Source organism: Phoenix dactylifera, unplaced genomic scaffold, assembly GCF_009389715.1.
Source record: "Phoenix dactylifera cultivar Barhee BC4 unplaced genomic scaffold, palm_55x_up_171113_PBpolish2nd_filt_p 000806F, whole genome shotgun sequence".
Lineage (NCBI taxonomy): Eukaryota > Viridiplantae > Streptophyta > Magnoliopsida > Arecales > Arecaceae > Phoenix > Phoenix dactylifera.
In genome coordinates this window covers 1,862-26,571 of record NW_024068173.1, presented here as the reverse complement: position 1 = coordinate 26,571, position 24,710 = coordinate 1,862, and the positions used below count along the sequence as shown (strand labels likewise).

At 36.9% G+C, this 24,710-nt stretch overlaps 2 pseudogenes; both read right to left on the bottom strand.

Moving 5' to 3' along the window:
* Positions 1-662: 662 nt before the first annotated feature.
* On the bottom strand, positions 663-13,054 carry LOC120107254 (annotated as a pseudogene).
* A 3,039-nt stretch (positions 13,055-16,093) lies between these two features.
* Positions 16,094-24,005, bottom strand: LOC120107250 (annotated as a pseudogene).
* Positions 24,006-24,710: the final 705 nt, after the last annotated feature.

The window sequence follows — 24,710 nt, the reverse complement described above, 5'->3', positions numbered from 1 at the left end:
AGGAATGATGGACGGAATGGAGTGTTTTATCAAGCCATAGTTTGTTTCCCTACTATTCTAGCTGTTCAATTGATTATTCCAATGAATACCAGCTATACATTCTGACTAATTATTCCACAGGAGTGGCATGTATTTGTTTCAGCTTCTGTTCTCAATTCCTTATTTACCACCATATAGGATCCAAAACAATCTACCGAAGATGAAGTACAGACAAGCAAAAAAGAAAAAAAAAATTCTTTAAAAGCAATTTTTTTGGAATTTAATTTTTATAAATAAAAAGTATTTTAACTTCTACACCACAAAGACCATGAACCAAACTATAATGATCAGGTTATTGGTTGAAATAGTCATTATGTTGCCAACCTATATTTGGAAAGAGGTTCTGCAAAGATCTAAATTAAAAAAAAAAAAAACATATTGAAAAATTTAGGGCCTAGAATAAAATGGGGATACCACTAGATCAAGTGTTCAGGGAATAGCATTCATGAAACTGATATGTTGATTAACTGCAAAAAATCTTATGTATTATTGTTTCCAATGGGTAAACTCTAGGATTTCCAAAAGCCAGATAATAACCTGAATGATACTTTCAGAGGCATTTGAGCAAGTTGTTTTTTGCAATGTTCTTCAAAGGACCACAGGATTGGTGCTTCAAACAAATATGCTGAAATAATAATGTACATAAATCACATGAACTTACAAAAATGCAACCAAAGCATGAACATATGCTTTCATGATTTGATCTTAAAAAGAGATACAGCAAATTAACTTGCTTCTTCCAAAACGAAAAAGAGGCAAATAATTAAGGGAAACATTTTCATGTTTGAATTACATTACAGCTGAAGGAGACTGCTCTGTGGTATAATGTGACAAATTACCATTTAACTGCAGGAACTAATTTTGTTGGTCGTCAAAAATACTCTCCTGAAAAGAGTATGATAAAGTTTGTCACTGAAACGCCTGACAGCATGTGTATAACAACATTTTGCTATCTCTTTATCTTCTTTGGCCTTATTCGCTTGATAGCCATGAAAGTTACAGCAGCTGAGAGAGAGTACCTGAAGACACATTATCAGTGTCAGATCAGATTTGAATAGCTCAGATCTGGTTAACATTTAGTAGGTTTACACGAAGAGTCTTAGAAACAGAAACAACCCCAAACCACATCTTCAGATATTGACATAAATTCAATCAAATTCTTTATTAGATTTTCTTAGTGAATAAGGTACAACAAGACTTTTGATCTGTGCTACATGGACACTTGTGTCTGGCTCCAAGAATGCGATATGTATCGGGCACATATCTCTCTATTATTTCAGCTTTTACAAATAGATGGAAAATTTGACTCTTCCAATAATGAGTTCAACCCGGGCACATGTCTCTCTATTATTTCAGCTTTTACAAATAGAAGGAAAATTTGACTCTTCCAATAATGAGTTCAACCCACCATAAATATGTTAAAAGTGATTTTTTTCCCTTTTTAGAGATTGGTTAAGGACATAGATGTTGAAATAACTTTGAGAGATACCCTTTTTTTAGTACCTCTAATCAAATTAAAAAGTTTGAGAAACACATATACTGAAAGATCCTAACAAATAATATCTTCTAATATTTTCTTTTATACAAAATTTTAAAAATAAAATTGTACAATATTTATAAATAATATATAATTTAGTTGAAAATATTTTTTCTCTGTATCCTTGTATCCTCTTTTTTATCTCTTGCCGAGTCAAACGACATGTGTCCAATTCTCATATCCATATCCATGCAACACTGCTTTTGATGTATGAGCTAAGTCTCTACATGACCTTTCATGGGAAAGCTATTGTGTTTTGAAAAGAAAAATACATGCACAGATGAATATTCACAACTGATGAAGTTGATTTACTTTCATGTCTCTTGCATGATGACCCTAATGTTACAGAACCCTGCTAAATGGCTGTTTACTAATTAAGATTAATGCATGACAAAAAAATGATTTCAGATTCCAGAAAGAAGGTTAGGTCTTCCTATTCAGCATCCAAAGAGGCCTCCCTAGGCAAACTGGTTTGCTCTTCCACAGAAATGGAAGAACAAATTCAAGTAATAGATAGACACAGGTTTTTTTTTCATAAAAAAAAACTTTGTGAACCTTAAGAAAATTTGAAAAAGAAAACTCAGCAGACCATAACAATTATATGTGGAAAAGGTTCAACAGTTTGTGCATAATCACAAACTTGAAATTGGTGATTATCAAGCAAGTGCACCATTTATAGTTCAATGAATTGTGACATCACTTGAATAAAGTTTCAAAAATAAAATAATCATATTATATCATAATGATATACATATGCCAAAAGACAAAACAAAGAAACAAACGAAATAATGCACATGAAGCACCAAATCTCAGCAGTTCTAGTTTAAAACAAATGATTTTATTTTGTTTCTTTTCAAAATTAAGGCATCAAAAACTTGTGGATGAAAATATAGATGCAAGCGACGATTAACTTCTCAATGAATTTGAAGCTTTTGTCTATCTTGTCCTATGCCATGAGGAATCCTCCAGAAGTTTGAATAACTTTCAAAAAGTGAGTAAACACAATCACATCACTCTTGTATATATCAGAGTTGAAAGCATAATGGTCCAGCAAGAGCAGTTAGACCCTGGCCTCATCATCCATAGACCAGAAACCAAATGATACTCCAACGTCCAAACACCACAGGTATAGTTTTAGGGAAGAATTGGCACCTTCTTCCTTTTTTGTTGTTGCTGTCAAATATTTTGCACATATCAACAAAGTTATCTGTTTTTTTTTGAATTTATCTCCAACAGTCCATAACATGTCAATTCTCTAGATATACAAATTCTATTTTGTCGAATTTCCTTGTCTAAAGTTCCCCTTAATGTCCATCATTAATCCAGTTCTTCAGTTTCCAATAATCCTTCAATTCCCAGGAGAAGGGACCATTCTTGTAAAGAGAGACATCTCCTGCCTTTATTTGCCCCCCTTCTCTAGTTTGGAACACTTCAAGGACCATTAACACCACAAGATCACCACAAAACATTCCTTAACCTGTAGCAGACCCTTAATTTTCAGAGCATCGATGGGCCTCCACCATTCCAAGTTGGATTGATCAATAAAGATCTTTTCCTCAATCTATTTTGTCTTTTGCTATTAAGTGTACCTTCCACTGCAATAGTCTTTACAGGTGTCTCTGATAATGCAATTCTGAATTCTGCTTTCCACACAACTAAATTCTGATTATCCCTAAAAAACTGCCTTCCCTGATTTCTCATAAAATCACTGCACTTGGACATCACAGTGCACTCCCTGGTACTTACGAACACTGTAATTGCCTGCCTTAATTGCTCATATAATCACTACACTTGGACATTGCGCTGCACTTTTTGGTACTTTCAGACACAGTGTCCAGCTGTATCAACCAGTACCTGACACAGGTAAGGAGATAACCATTTTTAGATGTTGACTCTTCCATGCATTCCAAGTGAGACTTTAATATACATACATACAGTGAAAAGTCAGAAATTAACCTTCTTTATTAAAATACAGTACAATGCCAAAAAAAACCAATATCAAGTATCATCAGCTAGTTAACTACTATGGTTTCAACATATTGTATTAGATAAAAGTGTCGTATGCCAGACATTTTGAAGTGTCAAACAATTTAACATCCTTTATATGCTTGGAACAAGTGCCCACTATTTTGTAACATCATAAAGTTTAAGTGTCAGCGGCATGAGGCATGCCCACCAGTAGCCAGAAAGCACTTTCCATGCCGCATGACAAGAGATGTGCCATGCAGCGGACTGCAATAGTCCCTCGGACTCGAAAAGTGTTAACGAAAATGGCTGATCCAATAGCAGATTCCGCTGTGTTGGCCTGGTACCCAACTGTACCAACCCAATGCCAATACTGATCAGCACAAGCCAACATTGGTCGGCAACTTGAAACCATTAACACTACTTTAACATAGAACTACTGCCTAATATCATAAAATATAGAGTAAAAGTTACAGAGAACCAATTCACCCACCTATGGTTGATTGGGGCCCCCAGTGTGTAATCAGATCTTAAAGATACAAAGCTTCTCAGCAGAAAAAATCCAACCCAAAAGACCTACAAGGGCCTAGCAGCAACAACAGAAGTCAAATCATGAATACATCATTTCAATTTGGGACTTGGCAACTAGATCTACGAAAGGATCTTATATTTGGACCAGGCCGTTTCTTTCAATGACTGCCTATAAGGCCCCCAGTGTGTAATGGCCCTTTCTTTCAATAGGAAATCCCCACTACTACTCCACAAGCAATGCTTGGCTATAAGCTAACCTAGGGATCTTATATTTGGACCATGATCTCCCCATACCCTAGGACTACATTTATGTAAATCCTTCATCAACAAGGAAAATTCCAAAACTTTGCTTCATCTTCCATTTGTGCCAAATACCCTTTGCACACGACAATCACCATGCTATAAGCTTATCAATTACCAAGACGACTCAATAGATTGCCCTGTTCAGTTGCTTGATGAAGCCCCTCTTCAGACCAGTCACCTCTTTGTGAACCCACCTCAACAAGCTCTAGCAAAGAACTGAAAAACAAAACCTTCCTCACCTCCTCTACAGTCCGCTCATTCCATGCCCCTTGAACCTCCAATACAAACCCCTAGCAAGATTATAATACATATTTAAAGGTTGCTGCCTCTCACCAGGCCAAACCTCCTCTCCTCCTGAAGGACCTTCTCCATTACTAGAAACTGAGGTAAATATATACACTAGAAAGTCGATAACAAACATCACCAAACAAGTTTTGGTCATCTAGTCCATATGTAATTTTGTATCTTTAAGTTTGTCGACATCAGATGGTCCACTTGGATATAAAGCAAGAGAAAACCCTGATCTGATTAGTGCACTAGTACTTGAAACCTTGTTAACACTACTTAAACATTAGAGCTAACTGCAATATATCTTAAAATATAGAATAAAAGTTACTGAAAACCAATGCACCTATGGACCCATGGTTGATTGGGCCCAGCAAAGTGTAATTAGATCTTAAAACAGAGAAGATTTGAGATTGAATCCAATCAAAAAGACCTACAAGGCCTAGCAGCAACAACCAATAGTCAAATCATGCAATATAGCACTTCAATTTGAGATTGACACCTAGATCTACCAAGTTTGTATGCTTAATGGCCCTGTTCTTTCAATAGGAAATCCCCGGCTACTGCTCCACTAGGGCCTCTTATATCTGGACCATGATCTTCCCATACTTTAGAACTAAATTTATTAAATCCCCCATCACAAGAAAAATTCCAAAACTTTACTTCATCTTCCATTGGTGCAAATACCCTTGTACATGACAATCACCACATTAGAAACTTATCAATCACCAGAAAAGATTGTCCCATTCAGTTGCTTGATGAAGCCCTTCTTCAGACCGATCAACCTCCTTGTGACCCACCTAGCAAAGCTTTTCGCCATGAGCCGAAACATAAAACCTTCCTCACCTTCTCTACAATGTGCTCCTTGCGCCTACCTCCAATTCAAACCCCTCATTAGTTTTATAACAGAGATTCAAAGGTTGCTGCCCCTCACCAGCCAAATCCTCTCTCCCGGAAAGATCTTCTCCATTGACAGAAACTGAGATAAATATATACACTCGAAAGTCAATAACAAACATCACCAAACAAGTTTTTATCCCAAGTCCGTATATAAATATTCTTATCTTTAAGTTTGTTGACATCATATGGTGCACTTGGATATAAAGCATGAGAAACCCTGATCTGATTAATGTACAAGTAGACTTGACTTTTCTAAAATGATATTAGCAAAATGGAATTAACCAAATAATCAAAGTTTTTAAAAAAAACACATAAGACTAGCCCACTTTCTTTCTGCAACTTTATAACGTCAGGGAATAAAATCAAATTATTCCATAATAAAGGAGCAATATGAGAGGTTGATTAATTATGATATCTTGATTTCCTGAATCAACACCCAAAAGTCCCCTAAATGACCATTGTCATGAACACATAATCTACAAGCCCTATCCAAGCTACTTAAGATTTAAAGATTCTGCTTCGTTAAAAATGAACATCCCTGGAACTTTTGCTCCAGCAATTAAAACGTAAGAGCAAGCACATGTGCACTTACACACATATCTGTGTTTTATTAATACAAAACTATTACTGCTTGAAATGACAGACATGGGTTTTTATCAAGTGCCTGAAATAATAGATGAAAACATAAATAAAATGAATAACCAGAAGATAAAGGCAGGTGCATGTCGTAATGACTGTGAAATAAATCTGCATACCAGGTTATTGTATAAGTTAAGATGGTCCTGTGGCATGACTGAATAACGTATCAAGCTGTTGACATCTTTCGGAACAGGATAAGGATTAGTTGCACTAACATCATCATTTATGTCTTCAACGTAGACGGTATTTCTCAGGCAGACCACAAGCACGAGCAATCATGGGAACATCAACATAAAACCACTGGCCACTGTTTGGATCATTAGCTGGAAACAAATATGCTTGGTTTCTCACTTCCTCGAATTACTCCTATAACTCTTACAGGAGCCCATGGCAGGCTCTTCAGCCTGCAAACTTGGAATTACAATTTGGGATAACCAAGTCAGCTTCTAAAACTTAACTTTAGACAGAGTGTCTCAAATATCAGTATTTACTTTATTACTAAAGGTGGTATATACATGTGTGTGTGTGTAAAAGAAGGGCATCCAAGTGCAGGAGGTTCCCATCACTGCAGCGTCTAGAAAGAGTCAGATGTCCGCAGCCTTACCCACGCATATGGAAGGCTATTTCCATATTTCAAATCCATGACACCCCGATCACAATGCAGCAACCATATCATTGCGCCAAGGCCCACCCTCTAATAAAGGTGATAGAAATGAATACATCAAAATATACGACGCTGTAGTTACCAAATGATACATGCACGTATAAGCAGACAATATATTGCACACACCTTTTCCCCCTCCCTAGCAATTTGACCTAACCTCAAGACATTTCAGATAATGCACATACACACACCCATACCAACACATGCATGTAGGAGCATAATATTTATGTATCAAGGATCGAAAAAAATGCTAGGTGTACTTGCTATGTGTCAGCCCTGAGTAGGTACAGGAGGGGCAAAGTGTGGCCTCTGAATCAGCCAAACGAGGACCATATCATTGTATTAAGGTATATCGACCCCATAGAGACCTTGTATCGCTCAGTACAACTTTACAAACGATCATAGCATGCCAGCCAGCTTATCAATCATGGATAATCATCGAGATTTTGAATCCCTTGTATGTGTGATGAATAAGAATATGAATTTAAAGCAAAATTTAGATAAACGATGCAATAAGATACTAAGGGGAAAAGAATATCAATTGAATTTAGCTGTATATTATACAACATATGTACCATGTCGACACATGAATTGTAGGTTTTGGGGCTTGTTTTGGTAATTGTCAGCTAAATCTATGTAAAGTTCCCACAAGTCTGGCAAGGGCTGGGAAGAAGAGGCCAGTTGGGGTGTGTGGAGGGAGGGAAAGTGGACAAGAAGAGGAAAGGCCACTGAACTAGCATCCCAAGATTTTTATGATGGGGATATGGGACATAAACCACTCAGCCTACATGCTTTGCAGCTCTGCCTCTATCCTCTCCTTCATGCTTCTCAGCCAAGTGATGGGAATAGCATTTGCACAAGACCTAGGGATCCAAAAGTCCAATTATTTATTACCAGTAATCAGAATAACCTATTCTTAATTTTTAGAAGAAAAAATTATAAAAAGAATGGGCTATTAATGATGTACATTAACATGATGTGCTTGAAACCCAATAACAGATATCAAATCTCAGGCCAGGTTTTGTCAATAGGCATACCATATCACATTAATACAGGCATTCTGGGGATCAAACAAATAACTAGATTAACGTCACAAATAAATCAATAAGTTAGTGAAAAATAACCCTTGGAAACTGCAGGACTCTTAGACCAAAACTTCCACCAAGACGTTTTCTGAGTCTGCTTGGCATCGTCCTAAATTTGAAAGCTCTCTCAACATTCTGCGACTCTTCTAAATTGTCCCGCCAGCCCGAGGGACCCATCCTCTGTTAACAAGAATGGGCAGCTGCAGGCTGACAAAACATTTATTAAAAAATTATATTAGAAAATTCAATGAATGAAAAAATTATTTTATCTAATCAAGACCATGCTAAAAGGTCATAATTAGTAATTGCTGCAATTCATGAAAGATTGCTGATATCCAACTTGATTTTCCTCAATACACAGGATCCATAATATACTAAAAATTGGTAAGGGTTCCAACAAAGAAATAAAAAGTAAGTATTCCAGGAATTTTATATTTAATACATATTAATTGTGGAATGTAACTCAAGCATTATATAACTTAAAGCAATAGCCGAATATCTCCTTCCAGTCCTGTATTAATCAGTAATAATAATAGACATATATTTACTATTTAGTACATGTCTTATCAACATGGTATTAGCCTACACAGTATGTTTACTTGATTTATCATGGTTCTATGTTATTTGGATTTCAAATAGTACTCATCCATTTAGATCATTACTGATCAAAATATGGAACCAAGTTTAAGCTCAGGTGAAGGTGATATACCAACTGATTGTTGAAGGTTCACTATTTCCAAGGCTTTAGGTGCACAAGTCTTCCACCATGGGTGCCCTTCTAGCTACAAAGCTCTTCCATGCTCTCAGTCACTTCTATGTTTCTAATTGTTGCACTATGAGTGATTGCTGCTGAAGCTTTATCCAACAAGCTTCTTCTTAGGTTCGTGCACCTTTTTAATTTTTCATGCCTCATTTTAACTGGATAAAATCTTTTAAGGAAGATGCAAGCTTTGAATACTATGTGGAATAATTATGGCGCTGTCAAGCAGCAGCAATGTCTAATATTTATTTATTACAATTGCAACCATCAAGCAATCATATAATCTCTAGGACCAATATAAAATAAAATAACAATAAACAACTTAAAAATCACATTTCTAAGATCCGTAAAATAACCATAATAATCAAAAAATAAAAAATGATGAACCTATACTATACCGGTACGCTATCGATTGTTGGTATAGGATAGCACTGTACTAATTCAATAGAAGACCGGTATGGTACTCGGTATCGAGATTGGCAAATCTTACTTGAAATTGAAACTTTGACTCTAAAGCCACAGTATAACTTCAACATCCTAAAACTAAACCTGCAATGACCTTTGAATATTTGATTCAAACTGAAGTAACCTTGAAAAAAAAATTTAACAACGTAATTTTTCGATCTAATAGAAAAAGCCCAAAGCGAAACCATGCCCCTTTTCTTCCATGAGGAACATGACCAAGGATATAAGTAGCAATGTCCATACCAGTCATACCATACTCCATCTGTATGGCAATAAGATAAATATGACCTTGCTATCAAGCCATACAAGACATAGTATATCACTGCCTTTTCTATTGTGCGACACCAAGAGGCGTACCACATGTCAGAAGGATATCAAATTGTACTGGTAACTGGTAAGGAACCAATTTTGGTACTTCAGCACTTCTACAAGACCTTGCTAGGTTTAAGTCTAAATATCATATTTTTGGGGGAGCAAATAGTTAAAGAATCCCTTGCTAGAGAAAGAGTGCGAAGAGGTGTTTCATATTTTAGTGACATTTTTATTGGATCAAGATCATTTATATGTTGATTGTAGAGTTTATTTATTTTGTTCTTCCATTGAACATGCAACTGTCTTAGAGAAGAAAATAAAGAAGATTCAACACATCTTGATCATCAAGTCTCCAAACACAAGCAAAAGTATAAAAGCAGTTATTTTACTTCCCAACCTTCAAAACCTCAGGTTTTAACTCAACTAGCATGAAAGCACAACTCTTGTCTTGGAGTTTCAACTCATTTTCACTTATAAGTCATTGAATTTATTCTGACCTCCATGGCTTCACTGTGTATCCCAACAATCCAATATAACCATGTCGTCTATGAGAACCTGAACCCAAAAAGCATCCTAGACCATAGCTCAAGCATCTTGGACCTCAAGTCCTTCAACATAAACCAAGTTTCAAAGACTTTAAACCAAAGCCTGCTACAAGTCCAATAATTAGAATTAATTGGTTTTGCAAACAACTTGCTGCATATATTGTCAAGGTTGCCATGGGTAGGCATGAGCTTGAGTTAGAAAAATTCTTAAAAATCAATAGAATTGTATGTTCTCATACATATATAGAGAGAGTCATATATGGTTCATAGAAAGCACATCAAAAGGAAAAAAAAATCTTGATAAACAGAAAGTTGTCAGCTAGTTAACTTATGCAGTCACAAAATCTTTGATTTAATTGCTTTACTTTAACTTAATATTTTCTGTTATGTGATTTAAATTAATAAATATTCCTAGAAGCATAAAATATTCCAGCATCAATTGGCATGTAAGAGAAAATGCTATAAATGAGCTTAGCTTCTCTCTTAGAGCAAATACTTTTCACCTTAAAGAAAGAATTAACTAAAAAAACTCAATGCTGTCAATAAATCAATAAACAAACCAGTCATACGAAGATGACTGCAAAGATACTATGAGCAACAGGCTGCCAAGGCTTGGAGATGATAAAAAGTGTTGCTAAAACCTTAGGATTCATAATCAGATCTTATGATCTAGTTAAAAATGGGCCTAAGCAATGGTTCCTATCCTTGGATCAGGATCAATGTAGGATCAAAAGATTTAGATCCATAATGAATTATACATTCCTTTGGATCACAAATCCAGCTTGATTACGCTAATTACTTATTAAATCATGGGTAGGTCCTATGTGACTACATGGCTTTAAATTACTTATCAACTAAGTGTTGAAAAGTAAATTTTAGCAAGTATTTGTTGGAGTTCATGGAATCAAAAAACAAGTGTGGATATTTGTCTTTTTACAGCCATATGTTAAAGATTAGTCCATGTCTTTTCCTAATACATTTTATAAAAGGATAGTTAAATTGGTAAATCATATATAATTTTCTTGAATAACCAAACAAAATATTCTTTCATTAGACATGCTATATATAGGCCTATATTGGTCAAAATTAGACTTGTATTACGTACGGCTTTCTATTCTCCATACATTTACTTTATAGTTGATCCATACTTCAATTGCCGCATCGTATTCAATTTAGAAGGTTCTAAAATAAATCAGAAAAAATCTTACAATCTACGATCCAATCTAATCTTGCATCGGCGATTTACGACTTGATCTTGATCTTAACAATATTGATGATAAAGATTCTTCTTTGTGTTAGGTGGTTAAGGATAATCCTTGTTAGAGCAGATGTTGGGACCATACTACTGCATCAATACAGACTCTAAAAAGTCGTGAGTAAGAGATGATGGTCATTGGAACATGTTACAAAGATGATAAAAGAAAGTCATGATGAAAGGCAATACACAAGGGTGGAATCCTATCCATATCAATGCAAAGAGTATTACACAGTCTGATAAGAGAAAATGGTTTTTGCAGTTCAGTCACTCAACAAAATTCAAGATATTATGAGCAAATGGCTACAGAGACTTGGACAAGATTAGGAGGCATTGGAGTGTTAAACATTTAAAGATAATTACTACTGGAAAATGGATGGTGGAACTGCCACCAACTTCAATATAAATTCCCAGTGCTTGGGAGGCAGTCTTAAACCAAAGAGATGAATATGATTGTTGCTGAGACATGTACAGAGATAATAATCCATGAAATCAAGAAATGTTTGTACAACAACTGATGTTTATTCATCTTGCATTTTTTTCTTAACAAAAGTTTTCTAAATACTTTATAGTTGTCACAAAGACATAGCATCATGGAAAAGGAACAAAAGGGGTGGTATGCAGATTGCATGGACAATGACAACACTAACAAGATGGTGGAATGGAAAGGCAACGACTTATGTTTCCTCAAAACTAACTATGCATAGTTTACCTTAACAAGGGTAATATGTCATTCATTACAAAAAACATAGTTTTGTTAAAATCTATAAAACATAAAATACTACAAGCAAACCTCAAACTGAAATAGAATCTAAAACGCATTTGGCTTGATAAACAGAATGGAGTGAAATCGGTTCTCTTAATAAAATTAAAAAAAAGAGAGATAGAAAGTAAGATGACTTACCTGCCAGGATCAGTTGCCCTTGGAATCAAAGGGGTGATGACATAATATCCATTCTCAGTTACACCAGAGATGCTTCGAGAACGAGGGCCGACATAAATAGACTTGGTCTCATCAAAATAACCCTCACAAATAACCCTTCTGAATTCCGACGAAGCTACGTCATGATCCAAAGAATGTATCTCATTCCACATTATAGGCTCCGTCTCCAATCTTTTCCTCCTGTAATCCAGCATCTCTATCTGCCACAAATAAAAAATAAGAACAATGACAGCGTTGTATATATAGATCAATCAGAACCTCAAAAGAGAGTCTTTATAAATCATAACAAACTAATCTAAATAAAATTCAACAAAATCCAAATAAAACATAAAGAATGTGACCTTCTCCTGTCTGCGGAAAAGTTGCCAGGTTCCAAGGCCAAAAGTGATAGCACCGGGGAGGAAGAGCAGCAATTTGGACCATCGTCCCCTTTCTTTCTCTGGATCATGAAGAGACGGCCATTTGAGAAGCATAAAGGAGACATGGATTCCAATAGAAGATGTCGAGGGAGTTCGAGAGAGGAATAGATGGAGAAGAGCGAACCTGGAGCTTGGGATGCGGATGGACCTGCTACGGATGCAAATGATGGTGGTGGTGGAGGTGGTCGAAGAGTTGCTTCGGAGGCGGAGAAGGCGGAGAGAGGGAGAGCTGGTGCCCAGTTTCGGGGTTTGGAGAGGAGAAGTCGGTGAAGTCTTAGGGTTTTGGAGAGCGAGGGCGCCATGGGGAAGAAGGCATGCTCCGCGCTCACTGGGAGGAATAAAATTTCCAGAGGCGGTCCTGTACGATGCATCACACAAAGGACTCTCTAAAAGTGCCGCATCATCTACACGAGAATCTCAAAGCACGAAACATAACGAGAATCTAAAAGTGCCTCCTCCTTCTTCCAGTCCCATCGCTGGCAATGGAGGCTGAACCCTTTCGGCTCAACTCTCAGATGACCGAGAAGACTCTGACCTAAAGACTTTTTGCTATATAGCTATTAAAGCTATAAATGCATTAAAACCCCTAAATAATTTTTAAATATATTTATTATTGTTATTAGTGAGTTCGTCTTGAGATATTAAATCCATTGAGCCGCTTCTGCTTTCTTTGGGCCAGAGCACTTGGCCTTTGGCTTTGCGTATCGAATTTTTATTATCTGAGACTGGGTCTTCCTCTCTTGTTTCCCTGACTCGAGTCATGGTTTTTGGTTTACCAGATTTTGGCTCAATGACGGAGGTTGTTTGAGCTAATTTCGGGGATAAGAAACCCTATAATTAGCTCAGATTGTTTGAGTTAATTGCCGGATTCTAGGATCGCTTCAGCCAATTACAGGATTCTGCTGTCCGTTATTGCACCATCTTGGATGGATGACGTTAATTAATATTTTTAAATTTTGATAGACGCGTCTCACTAACTGAGGCATTACAGTGTCCGGTTTCTGGTTGGTACTTGGTTGCACTCACATGAGGATAGTAGCATCATGGATAGCAAGCATTGAACTCATGCCCACATATAAAAATCTTTTAACCAAACAAAATTTTACTACTACCAGTGTTGCCACTAAAATGCTGTATCGAGGCTTGGACGGCACTCAGCTTGCTTGAAGCCGGTGAAAATCGAGCTAAATGAGGTCAGATAAGATCGAGATGAAAAAAATTTTGTCGCCTTCAATGCTAACATGCAAGAAGTCCACTTATCGAAAAATTTTCGATGGAAGATCCTCCAATGGTTAAGTTAGAATAGTAAAGCAATAGTATGAAAAGCAAAAATTTATAGAGTGTAGTCTCCAAAAATGAGCTTACCTGAGGACTCCCAGGCCACCCTTTTATATAGAGTAGAATATTGATCTGTTACTTGATTTGGCGTGATGTGCTTTAATTGCAAGATAATGGTCGGTTGCATGTTAACAACATGAAATAATCTTGCGTGAGCAGCGCGTAGCGGTAACTATGCCGATTGTGCATTGATTACAGTGTGGCCATAATTGTCGGTCTTTATTAGCACAAGTAGAGTGACACCTCGGTTTTTACCGAAGTTGTCCACCTCGGTTAATATCGAGGTCAAGGAAGTCGGTCTAATCCGAGATCGAGATGTCTAATATTTTTTCTATCACTAGCCTTAAACTTCTAAGGCCGAACTTTATCTTAGTTTGGGTGATGAAAGTCGTATCGCTATCTTGATCAAGGACAAAGCATCTAAAAGGGAGTTTTAATGTGTCGATTGATCTTCTCAAAGAGCCATCATATCATGACTGTCCTGAGACGTCATTATTCTGGAGTGTTCCCGAGATGCTATTAACGTGGTGATTTGGTTGAATCACTTATGCCATATCCTGAGCTAACACGAAGTTAAATCAGCTCGAGGAGTCGAATTGTTACTTTAATCAGAAATCGAACAGCCAAAAGCGGAAACTCGCCGGTGATCGTCGGAAGAAATCAGGCGGACGCCGATGCCGGAGGGAAAGAATCTTGAAAGAACCGTTCACACCCCTATATAAGGGTAACCTCCTCCTTCATTTTTGCACTTTTACATCTTTTGCAAACCTCCCCAACAGCCCGAGCTCTCTCCTAAGTTTTTCTCCGCAAGGTTCATTCCCTCCGGCATCGGCGTCCGCTGATTTCTTCTGACGATCACCAGCGGGTTTCCGCTTTTGGTTGCTCGGATTTTCTCTTTTTTTGTTCTTTTCCTCTTTTGTCTTTTTTATTTTCTACACCATGAGCGAGGTTGAGATTGAGATCTCAGCGAGGAGTTGGTCGTTCGACCAATGTCCTCGAGCTCAGCATTCCTCACATCCCAATGAGGCTGAGACCGAAGTCCACTCTAGCCTGAAATACGAGGTGTCAGTCCTCACCCAAGAGGAGATGGACTTGCTCCGAGCTCAACATTTCATTCCTCTCGAGTTCACTTTTGAGCTCGCCAGTCCCAAGGACTAGGTGACTAATCCTCCTCCTCAGCTCGACTTGTATGAGGAAACTCGCAGGGCCGGGCTTAGATTGCCTCTCCACCTTTTCATCGTCTAGTTGATGAGAGTTTATAGCCTCATCCTGACCCAATTGGTTTCGAACTCCTGGTGGGTCATCGTAGGTTTTCTTGCCATTTATTTTCTTCACAATATCCATGCCTCAGCTTCTCCGAGGATGCTTCAATTAAAAAGGCATCCTTGAGAAAGAAATTGGTGGTATTTTTCTCCTTGAAAGGGCCATCAATTGATTCGAGATACTCTTTTTTTAATTCATGGGTGGAAGGAGAGATTCTTTTTTGTTTCTTCTGAGCAACTATGGTGGTTTGAGACCCTATGGAGGACACCTCGAAGTCTTTGAACCGACCTCCACAATTGTCTGGGGATAATCAAGGATCATTAGATACTCTTCTTAAATCGAAGATTCCTTCGCTGCAAGAATTGTTGTCAGAGGAGATACTAATCAACGTTGGCTTGAGCCCAGCCGACCTTCAGGGTAAATTTTTTTAGAATATTTTTATCTTTTCACTTTGTCTTTAAGTTTATTGTCTAACGTTCTCTCGGCTTGCAACTGGTGCAGCTATGAAGACCGACCTACCGTTGATTCGCAAAACTATACACAAGAGAGCGGCTATGACATCTAGGGGTGAAACCCCTCAAAAGAAGAAGACAAAGAGAGGATCTACCTCAGGTCCTTCCGAGGCCATAACCGAGGTCTCTATTCCTGAGGTGCTGGAACCTCGGTCGAAAAATATGGTGCTCCACCTCGAGGTCGAGATCGTATCACCCATCAGGGCTTACTCTCCTAAACCCACCATGTGTATTCGCAGCGAAATAAGGTTTGCAGCCAATGTAGGATTATATATGCCTGTATCTTAATCCCTAGCAGAATGAATGAATCCATCCAGAATTAATTTCTTCAGAAAACAATTGAAATCATTTATTGTTTATTGTCTAAATGCAAAGATAGATATATTTTCACACAAATCACTACAAGGACATAAAGCACAAGCCACCAAGTTTCGATATCATGAAGTGTTTTGCACAAACCCCAGGAATCATCCCACTCCCCAGGCAACCATTCAGCACATAAGAAGTTGGCAGCAATTACAAGATCAGAACCCCAGTTAGCCAAGTGCAGAACTCACAACAACTCAATGCCCAGAGAAAACAGGGAAAATCTAAGCACCACAAGGCTATATCCTCAGTTTTTGGACTTCGAGTGCTTCACAAGCCAATCTATTACAGAGTCAATGTTCGTTGAGTTCTTGCATGAGATCATGAAACAGCAAACTTCTCTGTCAGTGATAGACTTCAGGCCCCTGCAATGCAGAAAATGATGATTAAGAAACACAGCAGCTTGTATTGATCAATTTGTTTTATACCTTCCTCAGGACAACCATATTCTTGGGTTGGTAAATTTTAGTTACTTACATCTCCTCAGTCAAACCTTGCTTAGACAGAGCTTCAGGCTTATCGATTTTGTTTCCAAGGACCAGCAATGGAATCCCGCTCAATGATGGCTTGCTTAGAAGGTCATGAAGTTCACTCTTTGAGATTGGCAAGTTATCGCGATCTGCTGCATCAACAACATACCTGCAAAAATAAGAGGAATTCCACAAATATATTAGAAAGCAGTTCACCTTACATCTGAGGTATGAGAAGAAGAAAATAATTGGGACAGAGCTTCATGGTCATGGTCATAGAAAAACTCGCAAATATACAAATGCATGTATAGACCACATTTACCAAAGTGACAAACAAAATCTCTAATTGCATCAACTATTCCTGTAGACGCACTTATAGAATGATTAGTAAAGTCTACAACCAACATCTTAACAAATGCTGTGTTTCTGAGACACTCCATCAGCCCACTATCTAAAAAGATGTTCAGAGAGAAAGTAATATCTCATAAGGGTGTGCATCCAACAAAAGAAGAGTATTATTGTAAGCACCCTCGGCAAGCTGTTATCATACCAAATTAGCAATGATATTTATGTAAGCTAATTTAGCCCTTCATATAGCAGAACAAAGCATTACATGCACGTGTGCAACATAAAAAGTTTTACTCCAGTTATCGTACATGGCTCTTATGAACCCCTAGTTGCAATTCATTGTTATCAAGGCTACATCCTCCTCAACACAAGTCTTTTTCAATCTTTTCTCATAAATAAACCCAGGTTATACCAGGTTTTTCTTTCCTCTTTCCTAGCCCTTCAAGACATTCCAAGCCCCTCTTTTTACTAGGGCAGGGGCACAATACATTTTCATTGCACATGCCCATATTAAGAAGCATAATTTAATTTGAAGAAACAAAGAGACATAAGCCATTTACCCTGAAAATATTGTGCTTTTTATGCCACCTTGCCTATCATGAAGGCTATATCAATATATTCAAGTAGATAGTTCATACAGCAAGAGGTAAAACTGAATAATTACCTCCTCAGAAAATGCTTGTGAAGAAAAAAGTATCTAGGCAAATTTTGCTCACATCATTTATACACCGCAAGTTTACCCATCACTGAGAATATTTGGATACTACCACTTTAGGACAAAGCTAATGTTTACAACCTGGAGATGCCGAACTATATTCATAAACTCAAGATTATGAATTGGCCGAAGATGTGGACGGTATTCAAAAGATATGTCACTTGGGATGAATGTCAAAAGGTAATCATCAAGGTTTTTTGTTTTCTTTATTTCCATTTGTTTTAATTGGTTATTAATAATTTTTTTAGCAAGACTTCTAAAAGAAGTAAGTCTACAATTGTGTTTCATTAACCTGAAGGCATCCTTATAACAGCATAAGCAAAAATAGAAATGTTTAAGCATGGAAAATAAATTTCAATAATTAACATTCCTTTTTCTTTTTTTGATCCGGCACTTGGTTTTGAACTTAAGTTGGTAATCTTTATCAGGTATCAATGAGGCAAGCTAGAATGGTTTGCACACAAGCTTAACTCATTGGCCAAGCTCAAATAAGATGTTTAAGTTTTGAACAAATATTAAGCCATGGAGCACGCTTGATTAGAAAAAATAATCCAAGTCGAACTAGGACATAATTGACAAATTTAGACCAGTTTGAATAAGATAGACACTATACAATATGTACAGCTAAAAGCTAGAGAAATCCTAGTATACTACAAAATTAAAATTTTCATGACTGAAGGTGTAGCTATTTAAGTATCTCTAACATACTACCCACAGGATTTCAAATATAGGCCATATGATAATGTACTCAGGTAGGCCAAGTCACATAAGCCAGCTGAGCCTAAGCCTAGAAAAGCAAACAAGAAAAAAATGAAAGGGGCCAAGCCCAAGGCTTTTGTTAAGATAAGCCAAGCTAAACAACGCTCACTTCCCCTGACTATTTTAGTATTTTCCAAGATACCACGTGAAGGGATTTTGAATTTATAGGACATATGACATTGTGCTCCAGTAGGCCTGCAACACATAAACTGAGCTGAGCCAGAAACTAGAATAAGTCAAAGCTGTCAGAAGGATCTCAAATGTTGAGAAGCTGACCAAAGTCAAAAGGATCTCAAAGATTCTGGCACCATTACATCTTGATGATACTCAAGAAGTGGAGCCTTAAATTTGAGATTTAGCTATATCAGTTATGATGAAAATGATGTTAATAGCAGGACAAAGGAATGTAGAAAAGAAGAAGCTGACGTGCTTACCAAGTGACATCAAAAAGCTAACCTTCCAAGTATAACAGCCTTAAAATTCTGACACTCAAGTAAAAATAACTACTTCTTTCGCAGTTTGGACTCTAGATGAACCGAAAGGCAATACTAAGGCAGATCCTAATGAGAGCCATGTATGATAATACTGTTGGTTGGAAAAGACAAACGTGTAAGATGAGAAAGAAAGGTGCAGATGGATCTTCCTGTCCTTATACCGAATTTGAAAGGAAGCAAGGGAAGAAGAAAATATACAATTAAGGATTAAAAACACCAACCCCAAGCACCTTCGCATATAGAACAAAGCCCCTAAGAGCAAATCTACAAAAACCTCTCAGCCTTGCAACATGATCATGTCAAATTTGAGTATACCTACACCCAAAAATTAAGAAGTAACAATTGAGAGGATGAAGAATTAAATGACTAGTCAGACTAAAAAATCATTTATGAGAAATAGATATAACAAGAGCATATATCAGATGAGTTTTCAGTAGTAGTGTCTTGGATAAACCCCAAAAAATATTTCCAAACTCAATTACATAATAGTTTTGGAATGACTCATCTAATTGCCGCATGACATGGTAAATGAAAGTAAGTTTATCAACAAATGTGTGAACATGTGGGTGTAGAAGATGATGATGATGTTGGCATGTAGCATATCTAGGAATTAGACAGTTAAAAGTACAACAAAGAGACAAGTAGTGTGAAAAGAGGGTAATGTGACAAGAAATATAAGCTTCAAATCTTCATTGATAAGAATGAAGCCACTGCAGGGGAGGGTGGATTTTAATTTAAGGCACCGAAATGAAGACTAAGCAATCTATAACAGAATTATGAAAGCAGTAAGAAATAAAGTTCTAGCATCAATAGCTATATCATAAGGAAAAGCATGGGAAAAGATACCACCAGACTTATTTTGTCCCATGATTTTTTCAAAGTAGAAGGTTTACAGAACCAAAAAAAAGTCTTTAAACAAGAAGAAATGCAGCAAAACTAGGATAGACTAGATGTAATATGCATCACTCACCACTTATTATATGCAAAGATGCCCAAACAGATCACTGCAAAATAACCTAACATGAAAATAATTGGTTTCCAACTTTTAGTTAAGCCTCCAACTTCATCCATTACGATGTTGCTCTTCAAAATTCAAACTTTTTTTTGATCATAAAACACATTTGCTATGGCCCAAACCAAGAATTGTAAAGAACAAAGCTTGAGCCTTGGCATTAGGAAACTTGTTTCCAATTTGTGCAGATGGAGTCACACCTAAGCACAACTAATGCAACACAGCCATAGGTAGCCCAAGGGACCCAATGAATTCTTCTGATTCCATTTCATCACTTTTTCAAGGGCAAAACCAGGTGCTAGAAAAGTCCAAAACAAATGTGGCTACTGTTTGAAGATCAAGAGTATAAAAGGCAAATATTCTTAAGTAAGATTTCACCCAGACTTGAGCTTAAAAATCAAAGATCAGCACAAAAAACGACTCTGAAAGGTTCCAAAAACATGTGTAATGCATGAAATAAGCAGAGAACAGCATCGGGTGTTGAATAGTTTAACAGTGATTCACGTATGATTCAAAATATTCGCAAAAAATGGTATTATTGAACAATTCATTCAGTTGTAAAATCATTTGATCAAAGAGACATTCAACTTAGTGTGTTAAAAAGTCTGAAATAGGATATACATGGGCAGTAGGGGGCAAAAACTTTCCAATAAATGATGAGAGTATAAAATTAAAACAAAAAGAATAGGCTGATGGTTGAAGAAGGAAGAAGATGAGGCTTATTTATAGGGACAAGTAAGAATTTCATGACTAAGAAAAAAGGCCAAATTATAGAACTAAAGAGTTCCTGTTCAATACATAGTCTGTGGCAAGAAGACACATAACTTTCACTTCATGAGATATCAATGAGTTAAACATGTATACCCAATTACCAAGGAAGCACAATTTCAATTTGTCAACAACCGCAAATTTTCCCAGCATGCATTAACTCCCAACATTTTCACCTGACTTGATAATGTTCATGTAATTACCTTCCATCATAAAAATAATGCCTCAAGTCATTACTCAACAAAGAGAAGCTTTTTCAATGATAAGTATTGGTTGGGAAACAGATTGCATCGGAAGAGTCAATAAAGATGGTATGATTATGGAGAATGATATGTAATATTTCTCCTTCATTTGAAATAAGAGATGAGTTTACAGGCATATAACCATTGGACAGATGAACCCTCTTAGCTTATCTTCAATGATATTGTCCAATAAATTTGATGCCGTCTTGTGATAAATGCTGTCAAGAATGTGTGTTATGTGTACTTGTTCATAGTTTGAATATCTTATGGCCCCTTAATAACCTGAACTGCAATTAGAAAGACTTCTTCGGAAAGAATAAGAGGAAAAAAGCACACCACAGTTTTTGATACATATGCATTTGTTCATATGTCATCATGTGACAAATTATCAAGAATGAATGTTCAGTGAACTTATTCATAGTTTGAATGTCTTGTCAATCCTTAATAACTTGTCTTACAATTAGCAAAGCTTCTTTGAAAAGAATAAGAAGCAAAAAAGCATACCAAACTTTTTGTTGCATATGCATTTGGCAGGGTTCTGTGGCAGGGAGCACTGGTTTCTCATGCATTGGACCCCAACTGTCTTATGCATGTAGTGTTTTCTTGTTTTAAACAAGTGATAGTTAAAATACATAATTAAATTTATCTTATCAAAAAGAAAGGAGAATAAGCTTTGCATATGGATTGAAACGAGTAGCCTTGGTGGCATGAGTGTTTGGGAGAGGGTTTTACCGCAGAAATGCTTTATAAAACTGGCCTTCTATGTAACATCAGTTTCAACATATACTACAAAGAAAAGAAAGAATAACTTTCATTATCTCTTAACCTACTTCAGCTTGAACAAAAACAGGATCAGGCTTCCCAAGCATACAGACCCCACTACTCTTTCTTAAGCTAAGGTCTAAAGTTATTCCAAATCCGAGATGTTATTAGGGAAAAAAGAAAGTTAACACGACCAAATTTACAGCTTTTGCAAATTTGATTACAGTGTACAATTTGTAATAATAGAGATAAGACCATGTACCTGAGATGCCATGCTACAGGTACATGCAGGAAAGCCTTGTACAGAATTTGTATCATACATTACATGTACAGGATCACAGTTATTATCTAAAAAAGAATATTATTAACAAACCAGTTGACATGTATTTTGCATGACAGACATGTGATGCAACAGTTCCAAAATGAGATCTCTAGCGCTGTGGAAAATTGATGAAAAAGGATTACATGATAACTGCTGCAATAAATCAAATATTCAGACCAGTTTCTGGATGAACTTAAATTTTGTACAGTAAGGACCATTCTGACAGTCTCAGGAAAGGTGTCTTGAATGCAAATAGAACATGATCTGTGCCATATAATACAACCATCAAAGAGTGCAGAAGATATCAAGAACAATGGAGTACCTATGTTAATGTAAAGCATGCCAAATGATATGCACAAATACAATTTACATTAAGTTTCACAAACTCAAAGTTCTAGAAAACAGAATGAACCACATGCTTTAAAAAATGCAATATGTAGTGCAAGCAAACGTGCTAGCTAACAACAGTTACAGGTAAATCTGAGACATCTGATAGGAAATTCCTGCTTTCTTTTCAACATATTCCGTCGAAGGATGCTCACTGAATCATCAAAAGATTCATCCCAGGCAACATAATAAAATAAATCGAATTGCACATACATGAATTCCGTACAAAAAATCAGGATATATCATTGTCATCGATTATATCTATATGCAGTGTATAAATAATATAGAACAAAACACTACGTGCAAAAGAGTAATTTGAGTAGGTCATATATGCAACAAGTAAGATGCATAGCCATATATCAACAGCTAAAGTAAGGCAACAACAAATTTAAGATAAAAAGCATACACAATGGCAGATACTGCACGGCAATATCTCTCCCACATACTCCGAAACCTAGGCTGGCCCCCAGATCCCACAACTTTATTGTGACATTTCCCTTTGTCACCTTCCTCATATTGAATCCAACCTAAAGAACCAATGCATGAATAATATTAGGACACAAAAGCTGGTGGTTTATGAATAAATAAGAAACTAAAGGTGCTCCCCCAAATGTAAAAATCACTCACTGTAGGAATCATGTCCTCACTATATCCACCAGTCTGCATAAGTAACAAAATATAATTAATGTCAGAATACATTCCACTAGCACTTGAACATATATAAGCAAGCATCCAAATATACATACTGCAATGACATTCACGAGTGAAGTTTTCCCTGCATTCTGAAGTCCAATTAAAGACAGCTCCATTTCTTGCTTGAAAAAGAGGCTAGATTGTTAAATGAAACACACAAGAACACTTCATTAGATATTCATGAAAATTAATTCCAACTAACAAAAATCAATTATGAACAGAGCAAGTCGATGAACATAAAAATATCAACTAATTATGCAATATAATTCATTTATTTAAAACAAAAAAGTGACAATGATATATCGTTATCTTCCGAGCTTTGCTAGAACTTTCCCCATTTTTTGACCTTAATCTGATTGAATTCTCTATCCCACCATAACAATCAAATCACATAAGAAGAGAACTAACAAAAAAATGATTAGAAACACATCTAATTTTCCTCCTTTTCCTTCATCCCATCCTCTTAGCCCATGCCATTTGACATCACCAATTCACCCAATTAAACAATAAAACAGACAAAACTGCAACAAAAAACAAACAAAACCCGAAACATCCCACTCAAACCCTAATTCCGTCCCCTGCCTGCACATCAAACTACCACATCACCATCCAAAATTCCCCACATGCACAAAAAAAATAAAAAGCTAAAACAAACCCAACTTCAGAACGAAGTTCGAATCCAAGAAACAGCAATCAGTTTTCCTTGAAAATGCGGGTAAAAGAACCAAGCGACTCCCGGATCTCACCTCCGAAGCCAATTGAGGAAAGCTTCCCACAACCCATGGCGGAATACGGATCGTTGGAGAGGAAGGGATCAGGATCGGGAAAAGGAGGGGAGGGAAGGAGGGACGGAACTAGGGTTCGTCGGAACGGAGAGTAGAGATATCGGAGCCTTTTCCTGCTTTCCTTTTTTAACTGACAGGGGGCGGACCCTCAGCTCTCCAGCTCCGTCTTTGACCGTGGCCCGCTGTGAGAGAGAGCTCTCTCCGCCCTTTGCCCGCCCACGACGGGAACCGTAATAAAAGTCCCGGAAAATAAAAAATTATTAATAAATTAAGCATTTTTTTTGCGATGAAGATGTGATGGACGGTGGGTGTCGCGTAGAGCGTGGACGGTTAGGGGAGCCTGTAAGCTTCTAAAGCCCACTTGTCTCTTGACACGTGCCAACTGCCCCCCGTGTGTTTTAGCCAACCGGCCTTCTTACAATTAAAAGATTACATTCTTTATTCAATTATTTGTCGTCTATTTTCGTTCCTGCTGGACACGTTAGCTGAATAGATGGCATGACAGGCTAAGGAGACCAACGGTCCTGATTGATTCATTGCCAATAAGCCTATATTATGTCTCTTTTTAGTGCTCCATGATTTCTCAAAAGTTTGATGCTTGGTTCATTACAAAGTTACTAAATTATTATATTTAAAAAGGATAAGTACTAAGCATATGTGATGCATGTGATTGGAAAATTAGAAACCAAGCACTTACAAGATCGGCAGAGAAAATTGTAAACAAGGGATGTAGTAGAATATTAAAATAACTTGTTAAAAATAAATATTAGTTTCTACAAAGCTACTGATCTATTTGATTAAAATATTTATCAATAAATAAATTTATA